Below are 16,617 nucleotides of genomic sequence, written 5' to 3' on the forward strand. Positions count from 1 at the left end.
AAGGGGAAGGAGTTTTTAGTGGGAAGCCGCAGGCACGCATAGCTGCTTCAGCTGAGCGGTGCCGCTCCCCCAGTTGCTTCCCCGGGCCCTTTGACTGCTCCCAAGAAAGTAAACAGCCAAGGTTTGCTCCAAATCTGCTGTGTAACCAGAGAATCTGTCAGATCAGAGCTAGGCAAAGACCAAACCAATAGCTTGTACTCCACACCTTAGGCATTCAGTCTATAAGTAATTACAGTTCCAGTCCTTTTACAGTGTGTATTAATAATGCAAGATAAATCTTGATGTTAACTGTTTCCAGCAAGCTAAAGCCCTGATTTCCACCCAGTCGTTCGAAGAAGTGACAGTTGCTAATAAAAGCGAAGCTGATACATGGTCTAATGCTGTGATCCTGGAAAAGCAGATGGTGTCCTTGGGGTACTCCATCGTTACACTGTTGCCCTTTTCTAAGGCTTTCTGTTAAGCAGTGGATGGAAGAATGACCAAAACCCAAAGAAAAGACTCACTGCAGTGTGAGTGTTTAGTTTGGTGGATAAAGGACAGCTATCATACGAAATTTCTCACAAGTCCCACGCTGTTTTTTACTGACAAGGCATCCTTGCCCTCCCTATGGTTGTGTGAAGAACGGTTGTCTGTGAGGGGGAACAAATGGACAAATTTGTCAGAATTTCGTTTTAGAGTAACAATCTTATAACAGGAGGAGTCACATGGTTTTCCCTGTTGGTGGCTACCTTTCAGATGGTAATGCTTCACAAGTAATTCACAGAGTAGTAATCCAGCTCTTCCTCCCAGAGTTTGAAGCTGCTCTGCCTTTCCTCCTGAACCATGTTAGAGTTTTGTGTGACATGACATTTTGGACCAGTTTATGCCATATATTGCAGCAAAGGACAACTGCACTGGAGGGAGAGGAGTTGTTGTCACAGAATTCAGCAGCAGGTCCCAGGTAAAATCTCAGAGCCTTTACAGCATCGTGGGTACAGTGTCACACTAAGGCATTAATGCCCTGGCAGCTAATTCACAAGTCTTGCTGTGAGTCAAATATTTGATGTGCTGCTTAATGCTTGTTATTTTTTCAAGTACTTCCCCAGTTTTAGGTTGTCCCACTATGATGACTGCCTTAATGGCTGAATGTCCATGGTTTTGTAAAATGGACTAGAAGGGTGATATGCTACAGAAAATATTTTTTAAAATACTGATTGAGAATACTCTGTGAAATTAAGGTAATTTCCTGGGACGTTTTGAAACACATAGGTGCGGTTAACACAGTGTGGTTAAAGGTATTTGTATGGTGGGACTAGAAATATTCAAGGTGTTGTTCTGCCCATCATCCCGGTAAAAGAATATCAGAATGGCTTTATGGATTTCATCTTGCCTGTACTTTCCAGATTGCATATTTTAATATATGAAATTGCAGTACCATCCCATGTTTCTCCAGCTGCCTCTGTGCAGTTTTTCATACAGGAGTATAGGTTGGGCAGACACTTTGAGCTGGGCAGCCTTTCCTTGGCTTAGAATTTGCCATGAGATAGCATATATTGTTATGTGCATATATTTATGTGCATAAAGCTCAGTGTAAAGTCATCCTCTGGTCCCGCAGAGTTACCACAGTGGGAACTGCTTCCTGTCTGTTTCCCCTTTGACATGTGGAAATAGATAGATAGATAGATAGATAATAGATAGATAGATAGATAGATACATACATACATACATACATACATACAGTGTATGCCAGAAAAAGGAAGGGATGAGTTCGTTCTACATGCAGGTTTGATTACTGCAATTCCCAAGTGTATGCTGCAGCAGAGAGCCTCTCACTGCTCCTACAGACAGCTGTCGACAGGGGACACAGGCTAGAACAACAACATTTGCAATTACTTTCCAAAACCCTGCATTCTTGTCATTGTTAAAGCCCTAATTTGCTGAGCAGTTGACTTGAGCCCAGGAAATCATTATGGGTTGATTTTATTGTTGCTGTTATTGTAATAGGAGGGAATTAAAAACAAATGCCTCAGTGCTGATGTTTGGCTAGAGTGAGAGGCAGATCTGTAAATGCCTGGAAAAAGCCAGGCAGGAGGAGTGCTGGGCAGTTGATGAGCTGTGTTTCAGCATTATCTTCCAAGGGGATCCATACACAGAACCTCAGTGGAAGTGATCTTGGACAGAGGCAGGGTGAATGGGCTCAAACCACAGGATGTTGCTATTACAAGATGCTACGTGGAAGGAATGTTGCTTGATGTGCTTAGCACGACCTTTTTCAAGATGCAAGTAGGTGGTGGTTAGAAGAAGCCAGAGGAAGAAGAGGAACAGCTGGCACTGAAGAGAAAGCTTGAAGAAACTCAATGATCAACAGAAGGAAGAGAAAACATTCTGGGAAAAAACTCGGAAAAGAGAAATTTCAGACACACAAGTTAACATAGGTAATCAGTTCCAAGTTCTCTAGTCTCCAAGAGGCAGCAGCTGAAGTTTGTCTCTCGGCAGTGATGGAGCAATGAAGGCCTCTGGCAGATGTGCCCCATGGAGCACCTGTGGTACTCAAGGCTGGCCAAGAGGAAGCTCCTCTTAAGTGGCAGAAATGATGGGAGGCCTCGTGTCACTGATTTTTGTCTCAGGGTCTGCCACACAGTTGGCAAGTGGTGAACCTCTTCATTAATCTGACTTGAAGGTGTAGCTTACAGCAGTGCACCCGTGCTCATGCCCCACACAGGTGGGGCAAAGCATTTGGAGGGTGGGCTCCAGCACCCAGGGAGCCACTGTATGTCTTCTCATCTGCTGCTTCAAGCAGTGTAGACTGCCACAATTGCATTTGCTAGAGTCTTGCAAGCAGAGGTAATGAGCATTAGCAATATATGGAGAGCTTCATAATGTGTGTACACAAGACATGTTCACAGTATATTTAGAGCTGTTGCAGTGTCCTTTATTCTTAGCAAAAGATGCAGGCAAGTCTTAGTGTGAAAGAAAATGGACTCTGTTAAAAAGAAAAAAAAAGAAAAAAAAAAGAAAAAGGAGATAAACAGTTGCCCCAGAAATTCTGAGATTAGTAAACTATCAACCAATAGCACAGCATTTGTATAGTAAGATTTGAGGTCTGTCAGTACTTAACAGTTTGCACTGTCTATGCACAGTGCCTAATTCATATGTTGAATCTCTAATGACAAGAAACTGACAAATATGGCAACACTGCCCAGTAGGCTATCAGCAACCATCCTAAAAGCTCTCTATTTCACACAAGAATATAGATTTACAGAGAGCTCTTTGCCATCAGTTCTTAAATGAGGAGAAATAAATTTGCTGGAGGATAATTTTAAAAAAATGAAAATCGTTTCATTAAGAAATCATGTAACATTCTTATAAATAAAAATAGGCTCTTCCACATACCCTATGAATTGATCAGTTATCACACAAGTAAAAGATCTGTAGCCCTCTCTTTAACAAGGTTGTGGTATTATACATCTTTTGTTCTGATGTAAATTTTTCCTGTTTTTAAAGTCCATTTCCTTTAAAGTGCCCATGAGTTTCACAGTCTCAGACAGACTTCAAGATCAGGTATGTACAAACCTGTATGTACATGTGTTGACTTTCAGAGTGCCTCACCTTTTCTTCCATGTTTGTGAACATGAGCATCTGCCTTGTCCTAGGACAAGTTGTGCTTCTTGAGAATGTCCTGTATTTAAGAGGGCTTTTTGCCTCACTATGGTAAATCTCCTTCAACATTCTTCTTCACCTCCCCTTCTAAAATGTGACAGACAGTTCAGATGTTTCCAACCTAGCATTTTTTAAATAAGAAAATATTATTGCATCAGGAGGAATATGCTTATAGTGGGATATGTTGCTTGTTTCCGTGCGTTTACTGTCAGCAAGCTCATTCCTGTTCTCTCCTGTTTAGCTTTATAGTTGAATCTCGTGTCTCAGAAAGCACTGAAATTTCAGGGGGATCCTGAATTTCAGGGGAATTCATGTTGTTGTATGGCATTTCACTTGCTGAGAGAGAAATTAATTATTATTAATTCTTCAGTTACTTACTTGAAGAATGAGCCAAGTTTTAATTCTGAATTGATGTAGGATATTACGTTGCAGTTGCATCTACACTTCTTTGCACATCGCCATCAATTCAATGAAGCCTAGTTTTATAGCAGGGAGCATTAGAAGAAATTTATAGTGACTTGGAACATAAGCCAGTTCCTTGACACAAGCTTATCAGTAACACACTGCTAGAAAAATTTAAGTAATTGCCTCTAAATGCTAGAAAACAACTGTTATCGGGGAATGCATGCTTGTGTTTCTCTTGTAGTTAAAGATGCCTTAACATTTCCTGAAATGTTGTTGCTCATTTGATTAAGCATCACAGTTCTTATCTTTGTGTGAAGTCCTGCTGGATGGCATAATTCTGTGTTGGCGATAGATGTATCTCTAAGACTTAAGCTGTGACCAGTAGACATCTTCCTTGTGTTTGCCTTTCCCACATCCTTCTGATGTCATAGGAAAGCAAGAATATGGATTTCTTTAAGGTTTTTATGAAATGAGCTTAAGCTGTGTTTTTAGGCCATAAATGGCCTGCCTGCACCTCCTAAGCTGTGTTCAGCAGTTCTTCAAGGAAAATGCAAAGGCGGAGTTTAGCCTCAGAAGTTGCTGCCTGTCACAGGAGAAATTTAACATCATCTGGCAAGTCAGCATCATCATGGTGCCGTGCAGGATTCCCTCTGAATACTCTGCTAGTGCTGGATAAAGGCGAAGGGCAGGAGGTTCAAGATTTGGGGCGAGAGGGAGGAAATCAGGGGAAAAAATCTGGAGAATCTTTTCCCTGACATAAAGTAATTTTATTGCTGTTGTTGTGGCATAAAGACAGCTACCCTATTAAGAATAAAAAAAAACAGCTACCTTATTAATGAAACCAATGAATTGTTATAGAACAAAGTTTTGACCAATTTGCCAATATTAAGTGTAGAAGAAATAACAGCTGAGTAATTACAGCAAAAGATACATTAAATGCAAATTGAAATACACACATCTTTTCTAAGCTTGGGGATGTTTGACATTTTGTAGTGTTAATCTTGGTTTGCTAATAGACTGGTCATAATCAATTTATGTTGATAAGCTGTCCTGTGCTTCTTAATGGTCTCCTTTAGTTAGATGGCAGATAGCAGTGGATGCTGATGTTGCAAATAAATGTTTGGTTTTTTTCTAGACTATTGAGACCTCTCTGTTCTAATTTTCTATCTATGTGTTTAATTAAAGTACTGTGTCTATTCAAAGCTCTGCAGCTCTGCATCTGGAAGAACACCATATGTGAGAAGGTTTGACTACACTAAAGAAATTATGCTTCCCATAACTCTGAACATTCCTCTGTGTTTTGCCAGTGCAGGACATGTAACTTTGCAAGACGGCACCAGAGTTAAAAAGCTTTAGATTTTGTCTGAATTAATACAAATTAACAAGCATAACTCCAGCCTGCAAGACTGGGAGTCTGGGAGTTATCTAAACACTTTGTTCTGTTTTAAAACATTTTTCTATCTGCTTTTTCAAAATTCCTGAGGATCTTTGTTTCCAGCTACCTTATCTAAACAAATCAAAACAAACACTGTGCACAGGTTCCTTGCTACCACAATAAATTGCTTGTTTTAACTGGGGTGGTTGTGGACTAGTTTGTTTTTGGGTGTTTTTCTTGTCTTTTGTGTTTGCCTGAGAAACAGCCTAAACATGCAGGATGACAGGTCATCTGAAGTGCTAGCAACATTTAAAATCATTCCAGAGGAAGCTTCTTCAAATTACCTTGTGTTTAGGGAGACGCAAGAGCCTGCACAGGACCATTGCCATCAGGCAGCTGATAGAGGGCTGCTCAGTTACTCTTTTGTGTCCCCACATGGAGCATGGAGCAGTTAAAGATAATTTAGAAGCACAGACCAGCTTCCTACTCCTACTGTGAGTGTAGGTCAGGCCAGCTTGGGTTACCTCACCTTGAAGACTAAGGAGGCACTCATCTGCTTGCATACCCCTCCAGTAAGAGATGTTTAAGTAAGCTTTAGACTTTTAAACCTCAGAAGAGTGAAGAGTTTACTGTGAAGTGAGTGTGGTACATGGCTACATGGAATCACACTGGGTGCTGGCAGTGGTCACACGTGATGTCACAGGAGTTTTCACTCACCTCAGTACCCACAAGTGTGTGGGTAAGACAGTGTTTTTGAGAGGTACTGAAAAAGTGGTGAAGAGACAAAAGGAAGTATTTCCCCCTCTAAGTGGCTTGCAGCAAACCTAAGTAATTTTTCATTTCACATTCCTTGTTTGTGTGTTAGAGCAGGTAAGGAGATGAATAGCTCCTTAAATATTAACTGTCAGTATCTGAGGAAAAGGAGGAAGGGGGATTCTGTATGACCTTTCTTACTTGTTTTTCCTGCCCTCATCTTTTCATGGCATTCTCAGCTGATTGGCATTTATTGCTCCATCCCTAGTAATTTTGACAAGGTATTTTACATTTGCTGTGCTGGGGTAGTAAACATGCCATGTGCCACTTATTTAAGTTTTACCTATTCAATATGGAAATATGAATGAAAACCAGTTCTAGCATTAGAAATTAATTTTAATTAAAATAGCATCAAGAGAGGGCCTTCAGGTATTCTTTGGGTTGGGTTGAACACAAACCCAAAGGGTTTTCACCAGGGTTAAAGTTTTCCTACTTAGGTTACTTATCACAGCAGCCAGTGTGAGTAGACATCCATCTAAGTACAAGTACATGCTGGAGGCATTTTTTCCCCAAAGAAGCTGTAGTCATTTTCTGTCATAAGACACGGACGGCCCTGACAGTAAGCAGCACCAGAGCCTGGCACTGGACCCCTTCCCCTGTGAAAGTGGGCAGCGAAAAGCAACTGCATTGCACCTCCTCACTGCAAAATGCAAAGCACTAGTGAAATGTAAGAGCCCTCTGCTCCCCCATCAAGGTTTAATGTGACAATTTCCTATTGGAATTTATTTTGGTGGTCATCCTTGGGTAATTCATGCTGAGCAGTTATTCTCCTGCTGCTACAGCAGCACTGAAGACTTTGTCTAAAATGTGAGTTTCGGGTGGGGGGTACTCTCTGGAAAGGAGAGGTCTGAGGTGTGAGCATGTTGTCCGTACCATCTATCTCTGAAACTGGTTTTATTTCTGTCTCATACTGGTTGTCTCATACTGTTGTTCTTTGTAAGAACAGAAGGCCTGGTTATAGCACCACGGGAAATTGAACTGACAGAGCCAATTTGTACTCACAAAATAAATAAAACTGGCCTTTGGGTTTAAAGTGTGCAATTTCCTTGGAAGGAGGAGGAAGAACAATTAAGATTGTTCAACAGATTAAATTCTTTGTAATCTTTGTAAATTCTTTGCTTGTTTTCAAACAGCCCCTTAAACATGAGGAAATATCCAAGAAAACTATTTATTTTTAAAAAGTTTTTGTTGCAAAAAGGAATTCTGTCAAACTGCCTTCCCTTGCTTCTATGAGCTGTCTCTGCCAAAAATTGAAAATTAGCTTGTGAGCAAGCATGCTCAGACTGGCTTCACAGGTGGCTGGGCACCTGCTCAGAGAACTGCCTCCCCTCTCATGGGGTGCCTCCCCTCTTCATCCTGCTAGAACCATGCAGTGAGGTCAGAAATGCTTTACTTGGAGAGAAGTCTGGGCAATGGAGCAATTCACTTAAAAGTGAAAAAGCACCGAACCAGCAAGTGACAGGCTGGCATTAAAAGCTTTACCATATGCCCTGTATCTTTGGTGTTTTACTCTGGTCCCTTGCACAGGATGCCCTCAGATTTTCACCACCCGTAATTAACCCTCCACTAGTTTGGTAAGCTTAAATTTCTAGAGGAGGTATTAAAAATCAGAAGGAGATCCTTAAAATGTTTAGTGACCTCTAGCAGTTGTAGGCTTAAGCACCAGTTTTGCTTCAAGCAAACAGCCTTCTGAGGCACTCTTCATTTTACAGTCCCAGAGAGAGATGTCTGTGGAGATTATAGTTTAAAAATAATGTGCAGATATGGTGGCTCTGGGCCCATTAGACCTTTCGTCACACACAGGCAGCTTTGCTGTCACACAGGGAAGAGGAATAACACTTCCTCCAGTGAGGTGTGCATCATGAAAAGACTGTTGATACAGAAGGACGTAAGGGAAGAGTTCTAATACTTGTTTTTTTCTTCTGCAATTGCACATCTTATATTTAATAGTAATGTAAGGATGCTATGCTAGTCCAACAGACCCAGAAAGTCAGGTAGGGTATTTACTCCCTGAACAGGAAAGGGATGCACAAGAGGATTTGTTTGGTTTATGTTAAGCTTGTGTATACTTTACATAAAGAGGAACACTTTTTTTTTTTTTCTTTCCCCCCTTTCCCCCCCCCCCCCCCCCTTTTTCATTTTTTCCCTTTTCCTATATGTTAAAAGAGCAGAATTAGCTGTTTACAAGATTGTAGCAATGACCCTGTGGTTGAAGTCATGCAGTTAACCTCCAATGTGGGAAGGTGTCAGGGCTTATAAGCATCTGTGGCCTGAGGAAGCTGAAAGGGATTGTGAATGCTGTAATTTTGTTACAATTTAATCAGGAGATATAACACTGCAGATCACTGGTTCTGCCACATTTTTAAAGAATTTGTGTTGAACCAAAACCATAAGTTGAAAACTCCTGCTGAAATCTGGGATGGCCTCTCCCAGGAACATAGCATAGGCTGTGCCCTACATTCAGTGCCTCATCATGTATTGTGAGTGTTCTGAAAGGAGGACTGTTTCAGACCAAAGAAGTTTCCCAAAGTGAAGGCCCTGGCAGAACATGCTGCCACCTACATAATTTTTTTTGCCTGGTTGAGATCTTGCTTTACACACCTCATCTGCCTTTACAGGTGGCCTCTTGGCATGGACAGAGCAGTCTTGTGGCCATTCAGCACCAGCATTCCGTATGCTGCAGACCTGAGAATCCTCAGATCTGCAGGAAAAAAATAGGAGTTGCCTGCTTACACTAACATTGCTTACACACAAATTTAGACATGAAACCCAGAATCCTTGGATATAATGTGCATTTGTGCTGCAAATTTGGAAGATTAGGGTCTGAAGCAGGTAAATCACTTTGTAAAGGGTCCCTTTTTTCCCAGATACTGAGGCCAGCACTCTGTCTTTTGTAATCTTGCCCTTGGTGTCTCTAGAGATAATAGTTGCTGATTGTTCAGTGGATCTCTGATATTATTACAGACTCTTTATGAAAGAAAAACATTATAATCTTTGTAGATTTACTTCATTTCAGTATGGCATGATGTAAGGGACCCAGAGGCGTACTGCTTATAGTCATGCAGAAGAGTTAGTTAAAAATTCAGATGTGTCAAGAGTCTTTGCACTTCAGGAAGTTAAAAGGAATCATTCTGACGTTAAAAGGAATAATTTTTAAGTATTCTTGGACCACTTTGAGTTAGATTTATTTATTTTTATTTGTTTCTTGATCATTCAGATGTTTCAAGTTTCTGTTTAAATTTTTTGTTTCAGCCAAGAGCACTACAATTTTTTTTTTTAATAAACTTTGGGTTTTTTGGGGTGGGACTGATGCTTTAAGGGGAAAAAAAACCAACTAATAATAATAAAAACCTCGACTTACTTTAAGTTGATGGCAGTGGTGAGTCTGAGTTCCTCAGGGGAAAAAGCTTGTTGGTTTATCTGAGGCCAGGTATAGCAGAAAAGGGTCTAGCAGGTTGTATCTGCTGCTTTGCTACTAAGCTACGCTGCTGTACTGAGCACACATCATTTTAATTAGCCCATTCATTCTTGCAATATACTAGTATATTTTCCAAAACTAATTGTTATGAGAAACAGGTCATTAAAAAAAAAAAAAAAAAAAAAAAAAAGAAAAATTACACAGAGCAACTCCTTTAGGGTTCAGTGAAAACTGAGCATTTGCATGTCAGATGGACAATTCCCATGAGTCTCTGTCAAACAAGGGTCTTGAGCTCCATCCTTCTGCACACCTGGGTAGTGCTCCAATTACATCTCTGTCCTCCAGTGACCTCCCAGGCATGTGGGGCTTTAGACACCTGGTGTCAGGGAGAGTACAGAAGATAAATATCGTGTGACCTTCTGTTCCTTCAGTGACCACAAATGAGGCAAGGTTACCTAAACTTTGTCTTTAATCAGTAATCAGCTACAGAAATTGCATTTTAAATCTGTTGGCACTTTATTTAAATAGAGTATTTTATTTCTCTGTGGGACACTTAGCCCTCTTCATAGTGTAAAATTCTGGGATGATCCAAGGGAATAAAATAGCTAACACTGTAAAATCTGTAACTGTATTAAAATATCTGTCCTTCTACTGTGCAGACAGTATGGGAAGTGTTACATGAAGACACATGGTATTTCCTGTCACTTTAGGCTCACCAAAGCCACTGTTAACTTAGGACAAGGATGTTGAGTGCCTTTTTAATTTTTTTTTTCCTTTTTCTGGTGAGAACTTTATTTACATTCTCTTTTCATAGACTTACTCAACAGGTGACAAAGAGTTTCTTACTACCCATTTAAAAAATGTAGAGGCTTGACATGCCTCATTTAATGTGGCTCAGGCAGGTCGTGGAGCATCTAGTGAAGTGAGCTACCACTGCCTTCAAGGGTTCTCCTGTCAAAAATGTCACTTTCATCATTGTTGGTAAAGAATGGCTGTGCCTTCCCTTTGCTGATGCCCTAGCAGTAAGAAAGCAAGTCAATATATTATGTAACTCCTCAAGTGAGGAAAATTTGCTCGAGCTATGTCAATTTTAGCATCATGTGTGACCCTAAATTCAAGCCGTTTTAACCCAAAGTCCAGAGGGCCTTTGTAGGGGATGTCTGGTCAGCACAGCTCATGTTTTTACCTTAAACTATCAAGCTTCCAGGAAACTTAATCCAAGGGTTCTCAAATGTCACTAGCCCACAGGCAGCTGTAATGAACAGGTATGGTGCTGTTCAAAAAGTGCTGCCTATTTTCTCCATCACCCTTCTAAATTTGGGTGGGGTTTTCTTTTATTTGTTTGTGTTTTGAGGATGTTTTTACACTCCTTGTATCCAGTTCTTTTCCATGTGGCTGGTACTTTCCATACAAGCTGTGCACCCCTGCCCTCACCTGAGTCTTCTGAAACAGCTTACCAAAGGTGGCCTAAGTGCTTCCATTAATATTTCAGCCTCTCCTCTGGAAAGAATATAGTCAAGCCTTTTTTTGTTTCGTGGTAGGTAAAAATTACTGCTAATTACTGCTTGGAGCTTGTGTCTTTCACAGCAGCTCTTCATGCAATTGCTTTTTCTTAGTACTAAGCCAGCCATGCTGTATTGCTGAGTTGTGGCTCTCCCTGCCAGCCCCCTTCCAGCCTCCCACCTCCCACCAAAGAAAACCCCAACCAAAACATCCAAATTAAAAAAAAAATAGAAAAAGAAAAAAAGAAAAACAAACAAAAAACAACCACCAAATCAAAAACCAACAACCAAAAAAAAAAATTTCAGCTAACTAAAACGACCAAAAACCAAACCAAAACAAAAACAAACAAACAAATGAAAAACCAAAACAAGAAGACCTACCCACAAAAAAAACTATAACAGTAAACTCCTGCTTATGCTACCTGAAAACAGGTCTCTTGCCAGCATGGTGCTTTTGAAAGTATCTCTAAGGCAGTGGCTCCCTTACAGGTTAAGTGAAGTCATGCTCTTTCTAAGTAGTGTGAACTGGCATTTTCCTTGTATAGAGACTCTTTGTGTGAATGGACTGAGGTTATGGGCTTTTTTTTTTTTTTTAAACCAGGTCTCCCTTAGCCTGTGACATCACAGTACTGTAATGAGCTAGGGAAGGAATTTGATTTAACAAGCCAAAAAAAGCTAAGGCCTTTATGGAAAACAACATGTTTGGAGTTTGCTTCAGAGTTTACAGAAATAGAGAGAAAGGGCAAGCTAAGGTTTCTGACATGCCACACATTATTTATCACATTTAATCTTTATCTTTCTATATTGGGAGGATTATTTAAAATACCATTTTCCAAGTGATACTTGTTGAATTCTTTGAATTGTGGCTGGTTTGTTCGATGTGAGCAGTAGTGAAATCTACAACTTTCTACTAGACATAATACAGGAGGATATTGTTTCTAAGGAGAAAATATACTTTTGTATATCCCGTGCATGTGATAACTAGGAGAACCACCCAGCACATTCAGTGTCTATATTCTTGCAGCACTTGCAAAGTTTTCTGGCGTCAGCTTTTAGTTGCTCTGAAGGGGTATGTTTCTCACTAGTTGAATGTGTTACCCTTCTTGACACTAAAGAAAATTTCAGTTCATGAAGATGCTTTCAGGGTGTCTGTGCAGCTTCATCTTTTAGTTGTTTAACACTGGAGGAAATTAAATATAGTACTGTGAGCAGTCACATTTAGCAGCAACAGTATTCCTGGGGTTTATGGCATTTGATGCATGCTGTGGCACTTAGTTGATACCTCTGTGCATGCACAGAGGATAGCACATTCTTTAACTCCTGAAAAATGAAGAAGGGTATTTTACGAGAAAGAATCTGGAGGCCAAGATGACTTGCTGTCTCCTGCTAGCCTATGCTTTGGCTTTTAGGTAGACAGACTCCTAATAGCTGAAGTCTCATGGAGTTGGTTCAAATACTGAAAACCAAGCTTGTGTGATATGCTAGTAAACAATACCCTTTTGAGAAGGTCTGGTCTTTCCCCCCTCTAAAGTAATTTGATCTGGAATGTGTCAAACTTGTGTTTCTACAGAAATGCGAGGTGCTGCTTGCTGTTTAATGCCAAGCCTTTTTATGACTGTTTAAAATAGCTCCAAGCAAGCATTTCCTATGAAATAGCAAATTGTCTGAGAAATACAGCAACTCTTAATATAACAGTTTCATTGGTGATCTTGCTAACATTAAACGAATTAAGCACTGTTTATTTTAATTTTCTGTTATTAAGTAAAAAAGAACCCACAACTGAGGCACTGGGCAATCTGAAGGAATTTTAAAGCAGAGCAGTTTGAGCCGGAATAGCCAGTAGAGTTAATATTTTCCTCCACCATTATCTTAATTCTCCACGTGCCCAAAGAGAAAGCAATGAATGCCTTAATAAAATAATATCCTAATGTAGTCCAGATGTGCTGTAGGTAATTTTAATTGGGTCCTTTTCAGCAGGAAAAGAAGAAATAATGAGTTGTTGCTTGGAAGAGGGGAGGGAAACAGGGGCAGAGGCACAGGAACTGGTAGGTGCTGAAAGGAGATGTCCCAGGGATTTCTCAACTACCTTCCCCAAATAAGGAATTAAAAAAAAAAAAACAACCTATGCAAGCCTCACTTTCAGTGCTTTCAATGAAATACTCTCCTGCAGGAAATAGTGAGATGACTGAAGTGCGTAGTTTTTGTTATGAGCAAAGCATAGATTAAGTTGCTAACTGTTCACAACCCCAAACTCGCATGGTATGTCATATTTATAGCCTAGGGACAGCAATGGCATGTGGAGAATTTAGCAACATCCTCCTCCTTACAGACGATACACATTTGGCCTCTCACTAGCAAAACTGTTTCGTAGAGTCTGTAGTCTGACTTCCTGTTAAATATTACTTATTTGCTGGATATTTGTTAAAATGGTGTGTCAAAGTCCACTGAAATGGTATGTCAAAGTCCAACATCCTGGCTGTATTGGATTCATCATTTAATGATAACAAGTTTCATTTTGTTGATGTATATCTCTGAAGTGGGTTTTTTCTATGTGCACTGTCCAGGAAATTAAATTACATACACACCCTTAGAGGGAGAACCCTGCGAATTGCACTCCACCAGAGTTACAGGGTTTTGGCTCTTGTATAAGATATTCAGCTTAAGTCTCCAAATGCTGCTTTCTTCATGATCTGTTTCTGGAAAAAGGGAGAGGGAGTGAGAGCATTTTTCTGTGGTAGCTCCCTGATGGACAGTGGGCACTCTTGTAGGAAGTGGCTTCTCTTCCCAGTTGTGTGTATAACACAGCTAATGGCAGAGACTTGAGTTACATCCTTGGACCACCATCATATTTCCCCCCTCTTCGCTTACATAATGTGATTTTTGAGTACTAGTACTAGGCTAGGTATCCTCTTTTTTCATGTCCTTCCAGTTTTCTTTTTATAATGTTCCAGTTACGGGCTTTTGCCTGAGTCTGGAGGTAGCAGCCTAAAATACATTTTGGATAGAGCTAATTCTAAATAGGGACCTTTTTAAGCCACTACATGCTCTCTCTCAATAGAGCATTTTAGAGGTCTCTAGCTTTAAAATAATTCCATTTCCTTGAAAAACGGGGAAGAAAGCAGTCCGTAGAGTGCTTAATCCTGCTGGCTGGTTGAGACCTCAGACTGTAACCTTCCCAAGAGTCACTGCTTGCAGTGAATAAACATTGCCCTGTTCTTCCTGCTCCTGGGAGAGGAGGCTACCACTGGGTGAGACACACTGCACCAAGCACAGTTATGTAGGCATACCTTCATTTAAGGAGATTTTGCTGTGATGGGTCTTAATCTAATGGATGAGAGCAGATGTAACAAGTCCTACTGATAAAGACAAAACATCAACAATAATTCGTAACTTTCTTCAGCTGTCAGAGAAACAGATGTGTGGCCGTATTTTCTGAGCATAATTTGTTCCTTTAGCCCAGCATAGCCTTTGTGGCAGTAGTCTTGTCAAACTCCAATAGGTATTGAACAGCCATGCCTTTCAGAAGTGCAGCAAGTATCAATTAGGCTTTAGGAAATAGTTAAAAGCAGTATTACATCCAACTGTTAATACTTGTGAAACAGAATTTAAAGTGAAAAATCTTAGTCTTCATTGGCAAAGGTTTGTAGGTGGTTGTTTCAGTTAAATCATTCAATTCCTACTCTATTGCCCTTGAAAGTAAGTGGTCAAAGAGCTCCAGCATAGAGATCATGTATCTTTTTTCAGAAAATGCAGGTTAGGCTGCCATTTATGAAATATTTACCGAACTGTATCAGCTGATGAAAAGACTGTATCCTCAGAAGACTTTAATACTAATACATCTCAGAAAGCCTATTTGTTTGCTTAAAGCAGGTTTATCTCTGTTCCTTACATCTATCTATTAAAGCAGGTTTTCCTAGCAACCATAATACCTGTTCAGAGAGCAAGTGAACTGCATGGCCTTCTGTCTCCATTTACTGCCTTTCTCCTGCCCCTGCCTAACACAAATTCCTTCCTCAGGAGGTCCCTTTCTTATTCACCAAAATTATTAACATGCCAGTATTTTTCTCGATCTCTCTCATTTACATAGGAGTTGTAGATTCATTCTTTAGATGGAACAGGAACCCTGTGCCCCTGATGAAAAGACTAAGGGAATTTGCCCTTGTCTCTATTCTTTTTCGTGCAAGCGACCATAAAGGTCACTCATTCCTTATGCTGACATTATCTAGATGGAGAGTATTAAGAGCAAGGCTTAGTTTAGCGTCCTTTCCCCTTCCCGCTGGGATTAGATCATGCTTTATCAGAGCAATTGTTCCATCCTCAACATGTGCAGAGCAGATTTCAACTGCAGCATTTTGTGAAACGGATTTTTCATGCATACATTCAGAAGTCATGTTCTGCTCAACTCAGTATCAGTATTAGGCTCTCTGTTAAGCTGAACATTTCTCTTTCCTCATTCACCTGAGATTTCTCCTCTTTTATTTAATGTCACACCAGAGGTTGAGTGTGAGAGAGTGCTACTAAACAGGAAAGCCCTTAGCTCAGCTCCACCAGCACCAGCTGAGTGGGGAGCCTAGCCAAGTGGACTCTGTAAGTGCAATGGTACAGGACCTCATCTGTGACCTTCTGTTGTAAAGGAGAAATTCTCCTGTTCCGTAAGGATTTTACCATGAATTGAATTGCCTGCCAGGTGTGGACAGTTTTCTAACTGTGTCATGTTCCTTATGTGTTAGTTGGATGAGATGCTTTTTATTTCTCCACCAGACCATTGTGCTTCCTTAGGCAGCATTGGAGGCTGCTTCACAAGATTATATTTACCAATTTAAGTGACTTAGCACCACAGCCTCTTTAAATCAAGTATCCCAGCTGTTGGAATTAAATCTTGTTTCAGCAAAAGCAGATTTTAGACACAAGCCATGGAAAAATAAGCCTTAGGAAAAATGTGTAACAAAGTTAAAAAGTACTAACCATCTGTGGTGGTGCACTTGATTAACACTCTAACGTGGTTTGTATTGACCTTGAGTCCAGTGCTGTCCCTCGGTGGCATTGGTTTGTTTCCCATGCCTGCACGCAGTGTGCTGTCATTTCTGTCCTAGGGAACTGAGTGAAGCAGTATGAGAAATAATAATACCTACTGGTGCATTTTAATTTGAGGTAGAAATAATTTTGCAGGTGAAAGGAGCATCAGAAGTGGGATTTGAACTGATGAGAGTGATGATAAAACCATATTTTTCTGAATGAAATGCATTCTTTTGCACACATTTACTGCTCTAATTCAGTTGCACTTTCAGGCTGACCTACATTACAATAAGCCAACAGTGCAGAGAACAGGAAAATGGCCTTTTGACTGCGGGTTCTAGTACCTGAAATCATTGCCAATTTACTGATCTCTTGGGTTCTTCAAGCTCCTGGTTCTCCCTCAGTGCAGGTGATTGAAAATGGGGTGTGAGTGTGAAGTGTGTCAGTAC

The 16,617-nt window shown here is 40.4% G+C and overlaps 1 protein-coding gene and 1 long non-coding RNA gene across 11 annotated transcripts in view; one reads left to right on the top strand and one right to left on the bottom strand.

Annotated features, from left to right (window-relative positions):
- Positions 1-16,617, top strand: part of PALM2AKAP2 (PALM2 and AKAP2 fusion) — a 266,259-nt gene that overhangs the window by 221,633 nt on the left and 28,009 nt on the right. Inside the window, exon 1 of one of the 10 annotated variants that reach the window (XM_068175764.1) lies at positions 6,146-6,289. The exons of 8 other annotated variants lie outside the window; for them this stretch is intronic. The gene's annotated coding sequence lies outside the window, so the exon portion shown is untranslated. Of the gene's footprint in view, positions 1-6,145; positions 6,290-9,039; positions 9,065-16,617 lie in introns of those variants that run through there. One more of the 10 variants, XM_068175765.1, reaches the window with a different exon arrangement.
- LOC137464424 (uncharacterized) lies at positions 1,944-6,113 on the bottom strand. Its single transcript, XR_010994230.1, has 3 exons — positions 6,028-6,113; positions 3,589-3,723; positions 1,944-2,962 (listed from the first exon to the last, which is right to left on the bottom strand). It is a non-coding gene; the product is annotated as an uncharacterized lncRNA (long non-coding RNA).

This window comes from Anomalospiza imberbis, chromosome Z, assembly GCF_031753505.1.
Source record: "Anomalospiza imberbis isolate Cuckoo-Finch-1a 21T00152 chromosome Z, ASM3175350v1, whole genome shotgun sequence".
Classification (NCBI taxonomy): domain Eukaryota; kingdom Metazoa; phylum Chordata; class Aves; order Passeriformes; family Viduidae; genus Anomalospiza; species Anomalospiza imberbis.